This window comes from Nothobranchius furzeri, chromosome 8 (assembly GCF_043380555.1).
Source record: "Nothobranchius furzeri strain GRZ-AD chromosome 8, NfurGRZ-RIMD1, whole genome shotgun sequence".
Classification (NCBI taxonomy): Eukaryota; Metazoa; Chordata; class Actinopteri; order Cyprinodontiformes; family Nothobranchiidae; genus Nothobranchius; species Nothobranchius furzeri.
Window position 1 is genome coordinate 37712261 of NC_091748.1, and position 15050 is coordinate 37727310.

The window sequence follows — 15050 nt, forward strand, 5'->3', positions numbered from 1 at the left end:
AAAGGTCAAAGTTTGAGGCTTAGCCACGCCCACACCTTTCAACTTTTGAAAAATCCGACGGTTGAATTTTTTCCCCTTCGTCTTAAGAGTATATAGCAGAAGTGTGAAAGTGATTGGTGAAAAGAGCAACGGAGCATCACTCTCCAAACAACGTGTGCGAAAACCACTAAATTGCGTACTTGGACCAAAATGGCCGACTTCCTGTGCGACTTTGCGCTTGGCTCCAAGAGACTTTTTTGTAGGTCCTGAGACACCACATTAGTGTACCAAATTTCGTAATCCTCAGTCAAAGCGTAGCTTGGGGCTATTAGTTTAAATGGTCCTAGGGGGCGCTATTTAAGAAAATAGGCCACGCCCACAAATTTCAGATGTCTATGTCGCTTGGGGGTCAGACTAGGATCACGCACCAGAAGTTTCGTAGCGATATCACGATAACTGAAGAAATGAGAGGCAAACATACTTCCATGGCGTGATGGCGATTTTCGCCATGCTCCTGAAGCCCCGCCTTTTTTTGAAACCTGACAGTACTGGATACCAAGTGACCTCAAGTTGTCTACTGCTGTTTGCCAGAGATTCCTGCTGATTGGGTAAAAGGAGTCCAGTAGGGAGCTGTGAAAAAATGAGTGGCGTGGCGACAGGTCAAAGTTTGAGGCTTAGCCACGCCCACACCGTTAAACTTTTGAAAAATCCGACGGTTGAATTTTTTCCTCTTTGTCTTAAGAGTATATAGCAGACGTTTCAAGGAGATTGGTGAAAAGGGCGACGGAGCATCACTCTCCAAACAAGGTGTGCGAAAACCAGTAAATCGCGTACTTGGACCAAAATGGCCGACTTCCTGTGCGACTTTGCACTTGGGTCCAAGAGACTTTTGTGTAGGTCCTGAGACACCACATTAGTGTACCAAATTTCGTAATCCTCAGTCAAAGCATGGCTTGGGGCTGACAGTTTTAATGGTCCTAGGGGGCGCTATTTCAGAAAATAGGCCACGCCCACCGGATGTTCACATCAGATCTTTTGGGGGGCCAGACTAGGATCACTCACAAGAAGTTTCGTGATGATATCTTTAGAAATGACGAAATGGGAGGCAAACGTAAGGCCACGGCGGTACGCCTGACTTCGCCGCGCCGCCACAGCCCCGCCCTCTGCCGAAAACTCACATAATGTGACGCCAAGCAACCCCCACCTGTCTTGAGTTACCAGCTACAAATTTGTGGTGATTTAGTGAAATGGGGCAATTTGGGACCTTTCACAGTAAAACTTAACCTTTTTGGTCCTGAGGGGGCGGGGCTTGTGTGATGTCATCATGCGACCATTCAGTTTACTTTGTGAGGTGATGACGAATGACCACAGAAAGTTTGGTAACTCTATTCCATTCAGTTATGAAGTTATAGCAATTTAAAAAATTTTGGCGAGTAGTCAAACTTCGAGGCCTGGCCCCGCCCCTTCAGTATTTACGAAAAGTCAATTTTATTGTCTCATTTTGTTCGCCCATCTCTTCTGAGCAATTTTACACAATTTTTGAGATGATCGTGCAAAAAATGATCAAGCAATCCAATCAGAAACGGACCCTAAAAACGGCCAAAACTGCAAAAAATCGCCATTTCAACCCAAAATGGCCGACTTCCTGTTTGATATTGACCATGCTTGCAAGAGACTTTTCTGTGCGGACTATTGAGTACTATAAGTGTACCAAATTTCATAACGGTACGATAAACTAAGCTTTATGGAGAGGGTTTTTTTTTCATTTTCTAGGGGGCGCTGTTCAGCCATTTTCTTTGCGATTTTTTTGGGACCTTTAAAATATCAAATGTTTCACCAGGCCTGACAAGTGTGCAAAATATTGTGAGTTTTGGGGTATGTTAAGATCCCCAAAAAGCCATTCAAAGCGGCACCGGAATAATAAATAAAAAAAAAAAAAATAAACGGAGCAAAAACAAGAGGCCTTCGCAGCGCTTTCGCTGCTCGGGCCTAATTAAAGCTGCAAGCAGCGTCGTTCGGCCCTCGCAGCTCCGCGCCGCTCCGGCCTGGCCGGCAGCCCGGGGCACCAGGCTACGTCTGCGAAACAGAAACGTCAACCACCCCGACACCAGAAACTGCTAACGGTCACCTCATCCGCACCTCACCCTGACTCAGCATCCCCTTTGAGCCCACCATTATATTACACGTCTCACCACTAGGGCATACTCTATATTTACCACACTGGTGGTGTGATAACAGAGACAAACTTTAATGCTTTTCTGACCACGTTTTTTTAAGTTATCGTAGGTCAAATTTATCTAGAGTGCGTTGTGACCCATTGAGGTCAGCTTTGGTTGACAAAGATGGTTTTCTGTTATTTTGACATCAATCAGACACTGTGTGTTCTTTCTAGAACCAGTGAGCTGAAAGGGGCAGAGCTACAGGGATTAAAACCAACAACCACATCAATGTGTTTGGTGCAGTCATGTGATGTCACAAGCCAAGTATATTGCCATTCTGACTTTGTCTTTAGAAGTTAATAAAGTTTGAACCTATCTAGGGGTGCTGTGACCATTTACAACTAAATCCCATAGAGGTATATTTGGTCATCAAAGATGGTTTCCTGTTAATTTGGTACCAATCAATTGTTGCATGTGTCATCTAGAGACAAAAGGCTGCAAGTGGGCAGAGTTAAAGTGATTTGAAAAAGTGAGCACATACATGTGTTGATTGCAGTTGTGTGATGACTCCCATCAAGTTTAATATAGTTTGGAGCTTTTTTGCAGAAGTAACAAAGGTTTTATTGTATCTAGGGGGTGCTGTTCCAAATTTAGGAAATATTCCATGAAGAAGTTTCTAGGTTGATAAGAGTCATTTGTGTGCAGTTTGGTGTGAATTGCATCATGCATGTGTTATTCAGGGCCTAATATCTGTCAAGGGGCGGAGCTAAAGCTATATCTACCAATTACCACATGATTGTGTTGGGTTCCTTTGTGTGATAACATATGGCAAGTTTGATGCAATTACGACCTCTTCTGTAGGAGTTGTTACAGTTTTAAAGGTATGTAGGGGGCGCTGTGGTGATATTACACAACATTCTCCAACCGTTTGTGCCTCGTTGGCTAAAGGGCATGATTGTTCATTGCAATGTTCAGTCTCGGGCAGATTGGAGGCTGTTTGTGGAAGTTACAGTCAAACGTAAGGTCATGGCGTCACGCCAGAATTCGCCATGGCATCAAAGTCCCTCCCTATCTGGAAAGCTATCAGATCTGAATGGTCATTACAACATCATGAAGACAGTGCATGACCTTAGTGTCATGTTGACTAAATTAAAGGGGACAAATATGGGCATTTCACCAAAAATCAATGGACTTCCAATAGTCAGGGGGCGGGGCTTAGGTGATGTCAGCTGTCCACATTATCATTGTCTTCAGATGTGGTCAGTGATCACACAGACAACGTTTGATATACGATCTGATCATGCACATGGGAGTTAAGTCAAGTAATGTAATGGCGAAAGGTCAAAATTTGAGGCTTAGCCACGCCCACACCTTTATACTTATTTAAAATCCGACGGTTGAATTTTTTCCCCTTTGTCTTAAGAGTACATAGCAGATGTTTGAAGGTGATCGGTGAAAAGGGCGACGGGGCATCAAGGTCCAAACAACATGTGCGAAAACCACTAAATCAAGTACTTGGACCAAAATGGCCGACCTCCTGTGCGACTTTGCGCTTGGCTCCAAGAGACTTCTTTGTAGGTCCTGAGACACTACATTAGTGTACCAAATTTCGTGATCCTCAGTCAAAGCATGGCTTGGGGCTGACAGTTTTAATGGTCCTAGGGGGCACTATTTCAGAAAATAGGCCACGCCCACAAACTTCAGCTGTCCAGTTCTATTGGGGGTCAGACTCGGATCACTCACCAGACATTTTGTGGCGATGTCACGATAATTGAAGAAATGAGAGGCAAACGTATAGCCATGGCGTGATGGCGAATTTCGCCATGCTCCCAAAGCCCTGCCTTTTTTCGAAACCTGCCAGTACTGGAGACCAAGTGACCTCAACTTGTCAGCTGCTATTTGCCAGAGATTGCTGGTGATTGGGTAAAAGGAGTCCAATAGGGAGCTGTGAAAAAAAGAGTGGTGTGGCGACAGGTCAAAGTTTGAGGCTTAGCCACGCCCAATCCTTTATACTTATTTAAAACCCGACGGTTGAATTTTTTCATCTATGTCTTAAGAGTATATAGCAGAAGCTTGAAGACAATTGGTGAAAAGGGCGACGGAGCATCACTCTCCAAACAACGTGTGCGAAAACCACTAAATCGAGTACTTGGACCAAAATGGCCGACTTCCTGTGCGACTTTGCACTTGGCCACAAGAGACTTTTTTGTAGGTCCTGAGACACCACATTAGTGTACCAAATTTTGTACTCCTCAGTCAAAGCATGGCTTGGGGCTGGCAGTTTTAATGGTCCTAGGGGGCGCTATTTCAGAAAATAGGCCACGCCCACCGGATGTTCACATCACATTTTTTGGGGGGCTGGACTTGGATCACTCCCAAGAAGTTTTGTGGCGATATCTCTAGAAATGACAAAATGGGAGGCAAACGTAAGGCCACGTCGGTACACCTGACTTCGCCGCGCCGCCACAGCCCCGCCTTCTGGAGAAAACCCCCATAAAGTGACGCCAAGCAACCCCAACTTGTCTTCAGTTACCTGCTACAAATTTGGGTTGATTATTTGAAAGGGCGAATTTTGGAAAATTTCCCAGTAAAACTTGACCTTTTAAGTCCTGAGGGGGCGGGGCTTATGTGACATCATCAATCGACCATTCATTTGTCTTCGTAGGGCGATGACGATTGTCCAAAGAACATTTCTTTAACTGTAATTCTTTCATTTATGAAATTATAGCAATTTGAATTTTTTTGGCGAGTGCTCGAACTTTGAGGCCTGGTCCCGCCCCTTCAGTATTTACGAAAAGTCAATTTTATTGTCTCATTTTAATCGTCCATCGCTTCTGTTCGATCGCACACTATTTTTGAGACCACCGTGCGAAAAATGACCAAACTGTTCAACCAAATATAGACCCTAGAAATGGCCAAAACGGGGTCAAAATGGCCACTTTAGTCCAAAATGGCTGACTTCCTGTTTGATTTTGACCATGGGTGCGAGAGGCTTTTCTGTGCGTATTGTTGAGTTCTACAAGTGTACCAAATTTCATCACTCTACTATGAAAAAAGGTCAAAGCGGAGGGGTATTTTAAATTTTCCAGGGGGCGCTGTCGAAACATTTTTTTACCAACTTTCACGTTGCCAGTGAAATATGTAAATTTCACGCACTTTCTATATTGGGCCAGAATTTGGTGACTTTTTGGATATGCTAAGACCCCCTAAAGGCCATCCAAAGACGCGGAAGAAAAAAAAAGAAAAAAAAAGAAAAAGAAACGGAGCAGATACAATAGGCCTTCGCAGCGCTTCGCTGCTCGGGCCTAATAAACAGAGCAAAAACAAGAGGCCTTCGCAGCGCTTTCGCTGCTCGGGCCTAATTAAAGCTGCAAGCAGCGTCGTTCGGCCCTCGCAGCTCCGCGCCGCTCCGGCCTGGCCGGCAGCCCGGGGCACCAGGGCACGTCTGCAGAACACAAACGTCGACCACCCCAACACCAGAAACTGCTAACGGCCACCTTTTCCGCACCTCACCCTGACTCAGCATCCCCTTTGAGCCCACCATTATATTTTATGTCTCACCACTAGGGAATCCTCTATCTTTACCACACTGGTGGTGTGATGACAGTGACCAACTTTAATGCTATTCTGACCATGTTTTTTAAAGTTATCGAAGGATAACGTTATCTAGGTGGCTCTGTGACCAACTACAGAAAAGTCCCATTGAGGTCAGCTCTGGTGACATTATATAACATTCACCAACCGTTTGTGCCTCATTGGCTAAAGGGCATGATTGTTCATTGCCATATTCAGTTTCGGGCAAATCGGAGGCCGTTTGTGGAAGTTACAGTCAAATGTAAGGTCATGGCGTCACGCCAGCATTCACCATGGCATCAAAGCCCCCCCCTTTCTGGAAAGCTATCAGAACTGAATGGTCATTAAAACATCATGAAGACACTGTATGACCTGAGTGTCATTTTCACTAAATTAGAGGGGACAAATATGGGCATTTCACCATAAAACAATAGACTTCCTGTTGTCAGGGGGCGGGGCTTAGGTGATGTAAGCTGTCCACATTGTCGTTGTCTTGAGATGTGGTCAGTGATCACACAGACAAAGTTTGAATTAGATCTGATCATGCACATGGGAGTTATTAAGTCAAGTAATGTCATGGCGAAAGGTCAAAGTTTGAGGCTTAGCCACGCCCACACCTTTATACTTATTTAAAATCTGATGGTTGAATTTTTTCCCCTTTGACTTAAAAGTACATAGCATAAGTTTGAAGGTGATCGGTGTAAAGGGTGACGGGCCATCAATGTCCAAACAACGTGTGCGAAAACCACTAAATCGAGTACTTGGACCAAAATGGCCGACCTCCTGTGCGAAATTGCGCTTGGCTCCAAGAGACTTTTTTGTAGGTCCACAGACCCTACATGAGTGTACCAATTTTCGTAATCCTCAGTCAAACCTTGTCTTGGGGCTGACAGTTTTAATGGTCCTAGGGGGCGCCATTTCAGAATATAGGCCACGCCCACAAATCTCAGCTGCCCAATTCTATTGGGGGTCAGACTAGGATCACTCACCAGACATTTTGTGGCGATGTCACGATAATTGAAGAAATGAGAGGCAAACGTATTGCCATGGCGTGATGGCGAATTTCGCCATGCTCCCAAAGCCCCGCCTTTTTTCAAAACCTGCCAGTACTGTAGACCAAGTGACCTCAACTTGTCAGCTGCAATTTGCCAGAGATTGCTGGTGATTGGGTAAAAGGAGTCCAATAGGGAGCTGTGAAAAAAAGAGTGGCGTAGCGACAGGTCAAAGTTTGAGGCTTAGCCACGCCCACACCTTTATACTTATTTAAAATCCGACGGTTGAATTTTTTACTTTATGTCTTAAGAGTATATAGCAGAAGTTTGAAGACGATTGGTGAAAAGGGCGATGGAGCATCACTGTCCAAACAAGGTGTGCGAAAACCACTAATTCGAGTACTTGGACCAAAATGGCCGACTTCCTGTGCGACTTTGTGCTTGGCTCCAAGAGACTTTTTTGTAGGTCCTGAGACACCACATTAGTGTTCCAAATTTTGTCATCCTCAGTCAAAGCATGGCTTGGGGCTGACAGTTTTAATGGCTCTAGGGGGCGCTATTTAAGAAAATAGGCCACGCCCACAAACTTCATCTATCTATTTCTCTTGGGGGTCAGACTAGAATCACTCACCCGAAGTTTCGTAGCGATATCACGATAACTGAAGAAATGAGAGGCAAACGTATTTCCACGGCGTGATGGCGATTTTCGCCATGCTCCCAAAGCCCCGCCTTTTCTCGAAACATGCCAGTACTAGAGACCAAGTAACCTCAACTTGTCTACTGCTGTTTGCCACAGAATCCTGGTGATTGGGTAAAAGGAGTCCAGTAGGGAGCTGTGAAAAAAAGAGTGGCGTGACGACAGGTCAAAGTTTGAGGCTTAGCCACGCCCACACCTTTCAACTTTTGAAAAATCCGACGGTTGAATTTTTTCCCCTATGTCTTAAGAGTATATAGCAGAAGTTTGAAGGAGATTGGTGAAAAGGGCGACGGAGCATCACTCTACAAACAACGTGTGCGAAAACCACTAAATCGCGTCCTTGATCCAAAATGGCCGACTTCCTGTGCAACTTTACACTTGGCTCCAAGAGACTTTTTTGTAGGTCCTGAGACACCACATTATTGTACCAAATTTCGTAATCCTCAGTCAAAGCATGGCTTGGGGCTGACAGTTTTAATGGTCCTAGGGGGCGCTATTTCAGAAAATAGGCCACGCCCACCGGTTGTTCACATCAGATTTTTTGAGGGGCCAGACTAGGATCACTCACAAGAAGTTTCGCGACGATATCTTAAGAAATGACTAAATGGGAGGCAAACGTAAGGCCACGGCGGTACGCCTTACTTCGCCGCGCTGCCACAGCCCCGCCCTCTGCCGAAAACTCCCATGAAGTGACGCCAAGCAACCCTTACTTGTCTTTAGTTACCAGCTACAAATTTGTGGTGATTAAGTGAAATGGGGCAATTTGGGACCTTTCACAGTAAAACTTGACCTTTTTGGTCCTGAGGGGGCGGGACTTGTGTGATGTCATAATCCGACCATTCAGTTTACTTTGGGGGTGGATGACGAATGACCACAGAAAGTTTGGTAACTCTATTCCATTCATTTATGAAGTTATAGCAATTTAAAATTTTTTGGCGAGTAGTCAAACTTCGAGGCCTGGCCCCGCCCCTTCAGTATTTACGAAAAGTCAATTTTGTTGTCTCATTTTGTTCGCCCATCCCTTCTGAGGAATTTTACACAATTTGTGAGACAATCATGCGAAAAATGATCGAGCAATCCAATCAGGAACGGACCCTAAAAACGGCAAAAACGGCAAAAAATCGCCATTTCAACACAAAATGGCCGACTTCCTGTTTGATATTGACCATGGTTGCAAGAGACTTTTCTGTGCGGACTGTTGAGTACTACAAGTGTACCAAATTTCATAACTGTACGATAAACTAAGCTTTATGGAGAGGGGTTTTTTTCACTTTCTAGGGGGCGCTGTTCAGCCATTTTCTTTGTGATTTTTTTGGGACCTTTAAAATATCAAATTTTTCACCAGGCCTGACAAGTTTGCAAAATATTGTGAGTTTTGGGGTATGTTAAGGTCCCCAAAAAGCCGTTCAAAGAGGGCTAAGAATAACAAAAAAGAAAGAATAATAATCAGAGCAAAAACAAGAGGCCTTCGCAGCGCTTTCGCTGCTCGGGCCTAATTAAAGCTGCAAGCAGCGTCGTTCGGCCCTCGCAGCTCCGCGCCGCTCCGGCCTGGCCGGCAGCCCGGGGCACCAGGGCACGTCCGCGGAACAGAAACGTCGACCACCCTGACACCAGAAACCGCAAATGGCCTCCTAGTCCGCACCTCACCCTGACTCAGCATCCCCTTTGAGCTCACCATTAAATTGAATTGTAAGGTCATGGCATCATGCCAGAATTCGCCATGGCATGAAAGCCCCTCCCTATCTGGAAAGCTATCAGATCTGAATGGTCATCACAACATCATGAAGACAGGGCATGTCCTTAGTATCATGTTGACTAAATTAGAGGGGACAAATATGGGCATTTCCCCATAAAACAATAGACTTCCTATTATCAGGGGGAGGGGCTTAGGTGATGTCAGCTGTCGACAATGACGTTGCCTTGAGATGTGGTCAGTGATCACACAGACAAAGTTTGATATAGTTCTGATCGTGCACATGGGAGTTATTAAGTCAAGTAATGTAATGGCGAAAGGTCAAAGTTTGAGGCTTAGCCACGCCCACACCTTTATACTTATTTAAAATCCGACGGTTGAATTTTTTCCACTATATCTTAAGAGTATCTAGCAGAAGTTACAAGGGGATTGGTGAAAAGGGCGATGGAGCATCACTCTCCAAACAACGTGTGCGAAAACCACTAAATCGAGTACTTGGACCAAAATGGCCGACTTCCTGTGCAACTTTGCACTTGGCTCCAAGAGACTTTTTTGTAGGTCCTGAGACACCACATTGGTGTACCAAATTTCGTAATCCTCAGTCAAAGCATGGCTTGGGGCTATTAGTTTAAATGGTCCTAGGGGGCGCTATTTCAGAAATTAGGCCACGCCCACATATTTCAGCTGTCTATGTCTCTTTGGGGTCAGACTAGGATCACTCACCAGAAGTTTCGTAATGATATCACGATAAATGAAGAAATGAGAGGCAAACGTATTTCCATGGCGTGATGGCGATTTTCGCCATGCTCCCAAAGCCCTGCCTTTTTTTGAAACCTTCCAGTACTGGAGACCAAGTGACCTCAAGTTGTCTACTGCTATTTGCCAGAGACTCCTGCTGATTGGGTAAAAGGAGTCCAGTAGGGAGCTGTGAAAAAAAGAGTGGCACGGCGACAGGTCAAAGTTTGAGGCTTAGCCACGCCCACACCTTTCAACTTTTGAAAAATCCGACGGTTGAATTTTTTCCTCTATGTCTTAAGAGCAGATGGCAGAAGTTTGAAGGAGATTGGTGAAAATGGCGACGGAGCATCACTCTCCAAACAACGTGTGCGAAAACCACTAAATTGCGTACTTGGACCAAAATGGCCGACTTCCTGTGCAACTTTGCACTTGGCTCCAAGAGACTTTTTTGTAGGTCCTGAGACACCACATTAGTGTACCAAATTTCGTACTCCTCAGTCAAAGCATGGCTTGGGGCTGACAGTTTTAATGGTCCTAGGGGGCGCTATTTCAGAAAATAGGCCACGCCCACCGGATGTTCACATCAGATCTTTTGAGGGGCCGGACTAGGATCACTCACAACAAGTTTCGTGACGATATCTTTAGAAATGACGAAATGGAAGGCAAACGTAAGGCCATGGCGGTACGCCTGACTTCGCCGCGCCGCCACAGCCCCACCTTCTGCCGAAAACTCCCATAAAGTGACGCCAAGCAACCTCCACTTGTCTTGAGTTAACAGCTACAAGTTTGTGGTGATTAAGTGAAATGGGGCAATTTGGGACCTTTCACAGTAAAACTTGACCTTTTTGGTCCTGAGGGGGCGGGGCTTGTGTGATGTCATCATCCGACCATTCAATTTACTTTGTGGCTGGATGACGAATGACCACAGAAAGTTTGGTAATTCTATTCCTTTCAGTTATGAAGTTATAGCAATTTAAAATTTTTTGGCGAGTAGTCAAACTTCGAGGCCTGGCCCCGCCCCTTCAACATGTACGAAAAGTCAGAATCTTTGTCTCATTTTGTTCGCCCATCCCTTCTGAGCAATTTTACACAATTTTTGAGACGATCGTGCAAAAAATGATCGAGCAATCCAATCAGAAACGGACCCTAAAATGGGCCAAAACGGCAAAAAATCGCCATTTCAACCCAAAATGGCCGACTTCCTGTTTGATATTGACCATGCATGCAAGAGACTTTTCTGTGCGGACTGTTTAGTACTATAAATGTACCAAATTTCATAACTGTACGATAAACTAAGCTTTATGGAGAGGGTTTTTTTTTCACTTTGTAGGGGGCGCTGTTCAGCCATTTTCTTTGCGATTTTTTTGTGACCTTTAAAATATCAAATTTTTCACCAGGCCTGACAAGTTTGCAAAATATTGTGAGTTTTGGGGTATGTTAAGGTCCCCAAAAAGCTGTTCAAAGGGGGCACGGAATAACAAAAAATAATCAGAGCAAAAACAAGAGGCCTTCGCAGCGCTTTCGCTGCTCGGGCCTAATTAAAGCTGCAAGCAGCGTCGTTCGGCCCTCGCAGCTCCGCGCCGCTCCGGCCTGGCCGGCAGCCCGGGGCACCAGGGCACGTCCGCAGAACACAAACGTCGACCACCCCAACACCAGAAACTGCTAACGGCCACCTTGTCCGCAACTCACCCTGACTCAGCATCCCCTTTGAGCCCACCATTATATTTTATGTCTCACCACTAGGGAATCCTCTATCTTTACCACACTGGTGGTGTGATGACAGTGACCAACTTTAATGCTATTCTGACCATGTTTTTTAAAGTTATCGAAGGATAACGTTATCTAGGTGGCGCTGTGACCAACTACAGAAAAGTCCCATTGAGGTCAGCTTTGGTGACATTATATAACATTCACCAACCGTTTGTGCCTCATTGGCTAAAGGGCATGATTGTTCATTGCCATATTCAGTTTCGGGCAAATCGGAGGCCGTTTGTGGAAGTTACAGTCAAATGTAAGGTCATGGCGTCACGCCAGCATTCACCATGGCATCAAAGCCCCTCCCTTTCTGGAAAGCTATCAGATCTGAATGGTCTTTAAAACATCATGAAGACACTGTATGACCTGAGTGTCATTTTCATTAAATTAGAGGGGACAAATATAGGCATTTCACCATAAAACAATAGACTTCCTGTTGTCAGGGGGCGGGGCTTAGGTGATGTCAGCTGTCCACATTGTCGTTATCTTGAGATGTGGTCAGTGATCACACAGACAAAGTTTGAATTAGATCTGATCATGCACATGGGAGTTATTAAGTCAAGTAATGTCATGGCGAAAGGTCAAAGTTTGAGGCTTAGCCACGCCCACACCTTTATACTTATTTAAAATCCGACGGTTGAATTTTTTCCCCTTTGACTTAAAAGTACATAGCATAAGTTTGAAGGTGATCGGTGTAAAGGGCAACGGGCCATCAATGTCCAAACAACGTGTGCGAAAACCACTAAATCGAGTACTTGGACCAAAATGGCCGACCTCCTGTGCGAAATTGCGCTTGGCTCCAAGAGACTTTTTTGTAGGGCCAGAGACCCTACATGAGTGTACCAATTTTCGTAATCCTCAGTCAAACCTTGTCTTGGGGCTGACAGTTTTAATGGTCCTAGAGGGCGCTATTTCAGAATATAGGCCACGCCCACAAATCTCAGATGCCCATTTCTATTGGGGGTTAGACTAGGATCACTCACCAGACATTTTGTGGCGATGTCACGATAATTGAAGAAATGAGAGGCAAACGTATTGCCATGACGTGATGGCGAATTTCGCCATGCTCCCAAAGCCTCGCCTTTTTTCAAAACCTGCCAGTACTGTAGACCAAGTGACCTCAACTTGTCAGCTGCTATTTACCAGAGATTCCAGGTGATTGGGTAAAAGGAGTCCAATAGGGAGCTGTGAAAAAAAGAGTGGCGTGGCAAAAGGTCAAAGTTTGAGGCTTAGCCACACCCACACCTTTATACTTATTTAAAATCCGACGGTTGAATTTTTTCCTCTATGTCTTAAGAGTATATAGCAGAAGCTCGAAGGCGATTGGTGAAAAGGGCGACGGAGCATCACTCTCCAAACAACGTGTGTGAAAACCACTAAATCGCGCACTTGGACCAAAATGGCCGACTTCCTGTGCGACTTTGCACTTGGCTCCAAGAGACTTTTTTGTAGGTCCTGAGACACCACATTATTGTACCAAATTTCGTAATCCTCAGTCAAAGCATGGCTTGGGGCTGACAGTTTTAATGGTCCTAGGGGGCGCTAATACAGAAAATAGGCCACGCCCACAAACTTAAGCTGACCTTTTCTATTGGGGGTCAGACTAGGATCACTCACAACAATGGTCGAGGTGATATCACGATAAATGAAGAAATGAGAGGCAAACGTATATCCATGGCGTGATGGCGAATTTCGCCATGCTCCCAAAGCCCCGCCTTTTTTCAAAACCTTCCAGTACTGGAGACCAAGTGACCTCAACTTGCCTGCTGCTATTTACCAGAGATTCCTGGTGATTGGGTAAAAGGAGTCCAATAAGGAGCTGTGAAAAAAAGAGTGGCGTGGCGAAAGGTCAAAGTTTGAGGCTTAGCCACGCCCACACCTTTATACTTATTTAAAATCCGACGGTTGAATTTTTTCCTCTATGTCTTAAGACTATATAGCAGAAGTTTGAAAGTGATTGGTGAAAAGGGCGACGGAGTATCACTCTCCAAACAACGTGTGTGAAAACCACTAAATCGCGCACTTGGACCAAAATGGCCGACTTCCTGTGCGACTTTGCACTTGGCTCCAAGAGACTTTTTTGTAGGTCCTGAGACACCACATTAGTGTACCAAATTTCGTAATCCTCAGTCAAAGCATGGCTTGGGGCTGACAGTTTTAATGGTCCTAGGGGGCGCTATTTCAGAAAATTGGCCACGCCCATCGGATGTTCACGTCAGATTTTTGGGGGGGCCAGACTAGGATCACTCACAAGAAGTTTTGTGGCGATATCTCTAGAAATAAAGAAATGGGAGGCAAACGTAAGGCCACGGCGGTACGCCTTACTTCGCCGCGCCGCCACAGCCCCGCCCTCTGCCGAAAACTCCCATAAAGTGACGCCAAGCAACCCCCACTTGCCTTGAATTACCAGCTCCAAATTTGTGGTGATTAAGTGAAATGGGGCAATTTGGGATCTTTCACAGTAAAACTTGACCTTTTTGGTCCTGAGGGGGCGGGGCTTGTGTGATGTCATCAACCGACCATTCAATTTACTTTGTGGGTTGATGACAAATGACCACAGAAAGTTTGGTAACTCTATTCCATTCAATTATGAAGTTATAGCAATTTAAATTTTTTTGGCGAGTAGTCAAACTTTGAGGCCTGGCTCCGCCCCTTCAACATATACGAAAACTCAGAATCCTTATCTCATTTTGTTCGCCCATCCCTTCTGAGCAATTTTACACAATTTTTGAGACGATCGTGCGAAAAATGATCGAGCAATCCAATCAGAAACGGACCCTGAAAACGGCAAAAACGGCAAAAAATTACCATTTCAACCCAAAATGGCCGACTTCCTGTTTGATATTGACCATGGTTGCAAGAGACTTTTCTGTGCGGACTGTTGAGTACTACAAGTGTACCAAATTTCATAACTGTACGATAAACTAAGCTTTATGGAGAGGGTTTTTTTTCACTTTCTAGGGGGCGCTGTTCAGCCATTTTCTTTGCGATTTTTTTGGGACCTTTAAAATATCAAATTTTTCACCAGGCCTGACAAGTGTGCAAAATATTGTGAGTTTTGGGGTATGTTAAGGTCCCCAAAAAGCTGTTCAAAGGGGGCACGGAATAATAAAAAATAATAAACAGAGCAAAAACAAGAGGCCTTCGCAGCGCTTTCGCTGCTCGGGCCTAATAAATAATAAACGGAGCAGATACAATAGGCCTTCGCAGCTTCACTGCTCGGGCCTAATAATAATAATAATAAACGGAGCAGATACAATAGGCCTTCGCAGCTTCACTGCTCGGGCCTAATTAAAGCTGCAAGCAGCGTCGTTCGGCCCTCGCAGCGAAGCTGCTTGCCTTCCTTCCGCTCCCCCTCCGCTCCGTCCCCGACGCTCTCCAAACCCAGCTCCGCGCTTCTCCATCCTGGCCGGCAGCCGGGGGCACCATGGCACGTCTGGCAGAGCAGAAAGTCAACCACCCCG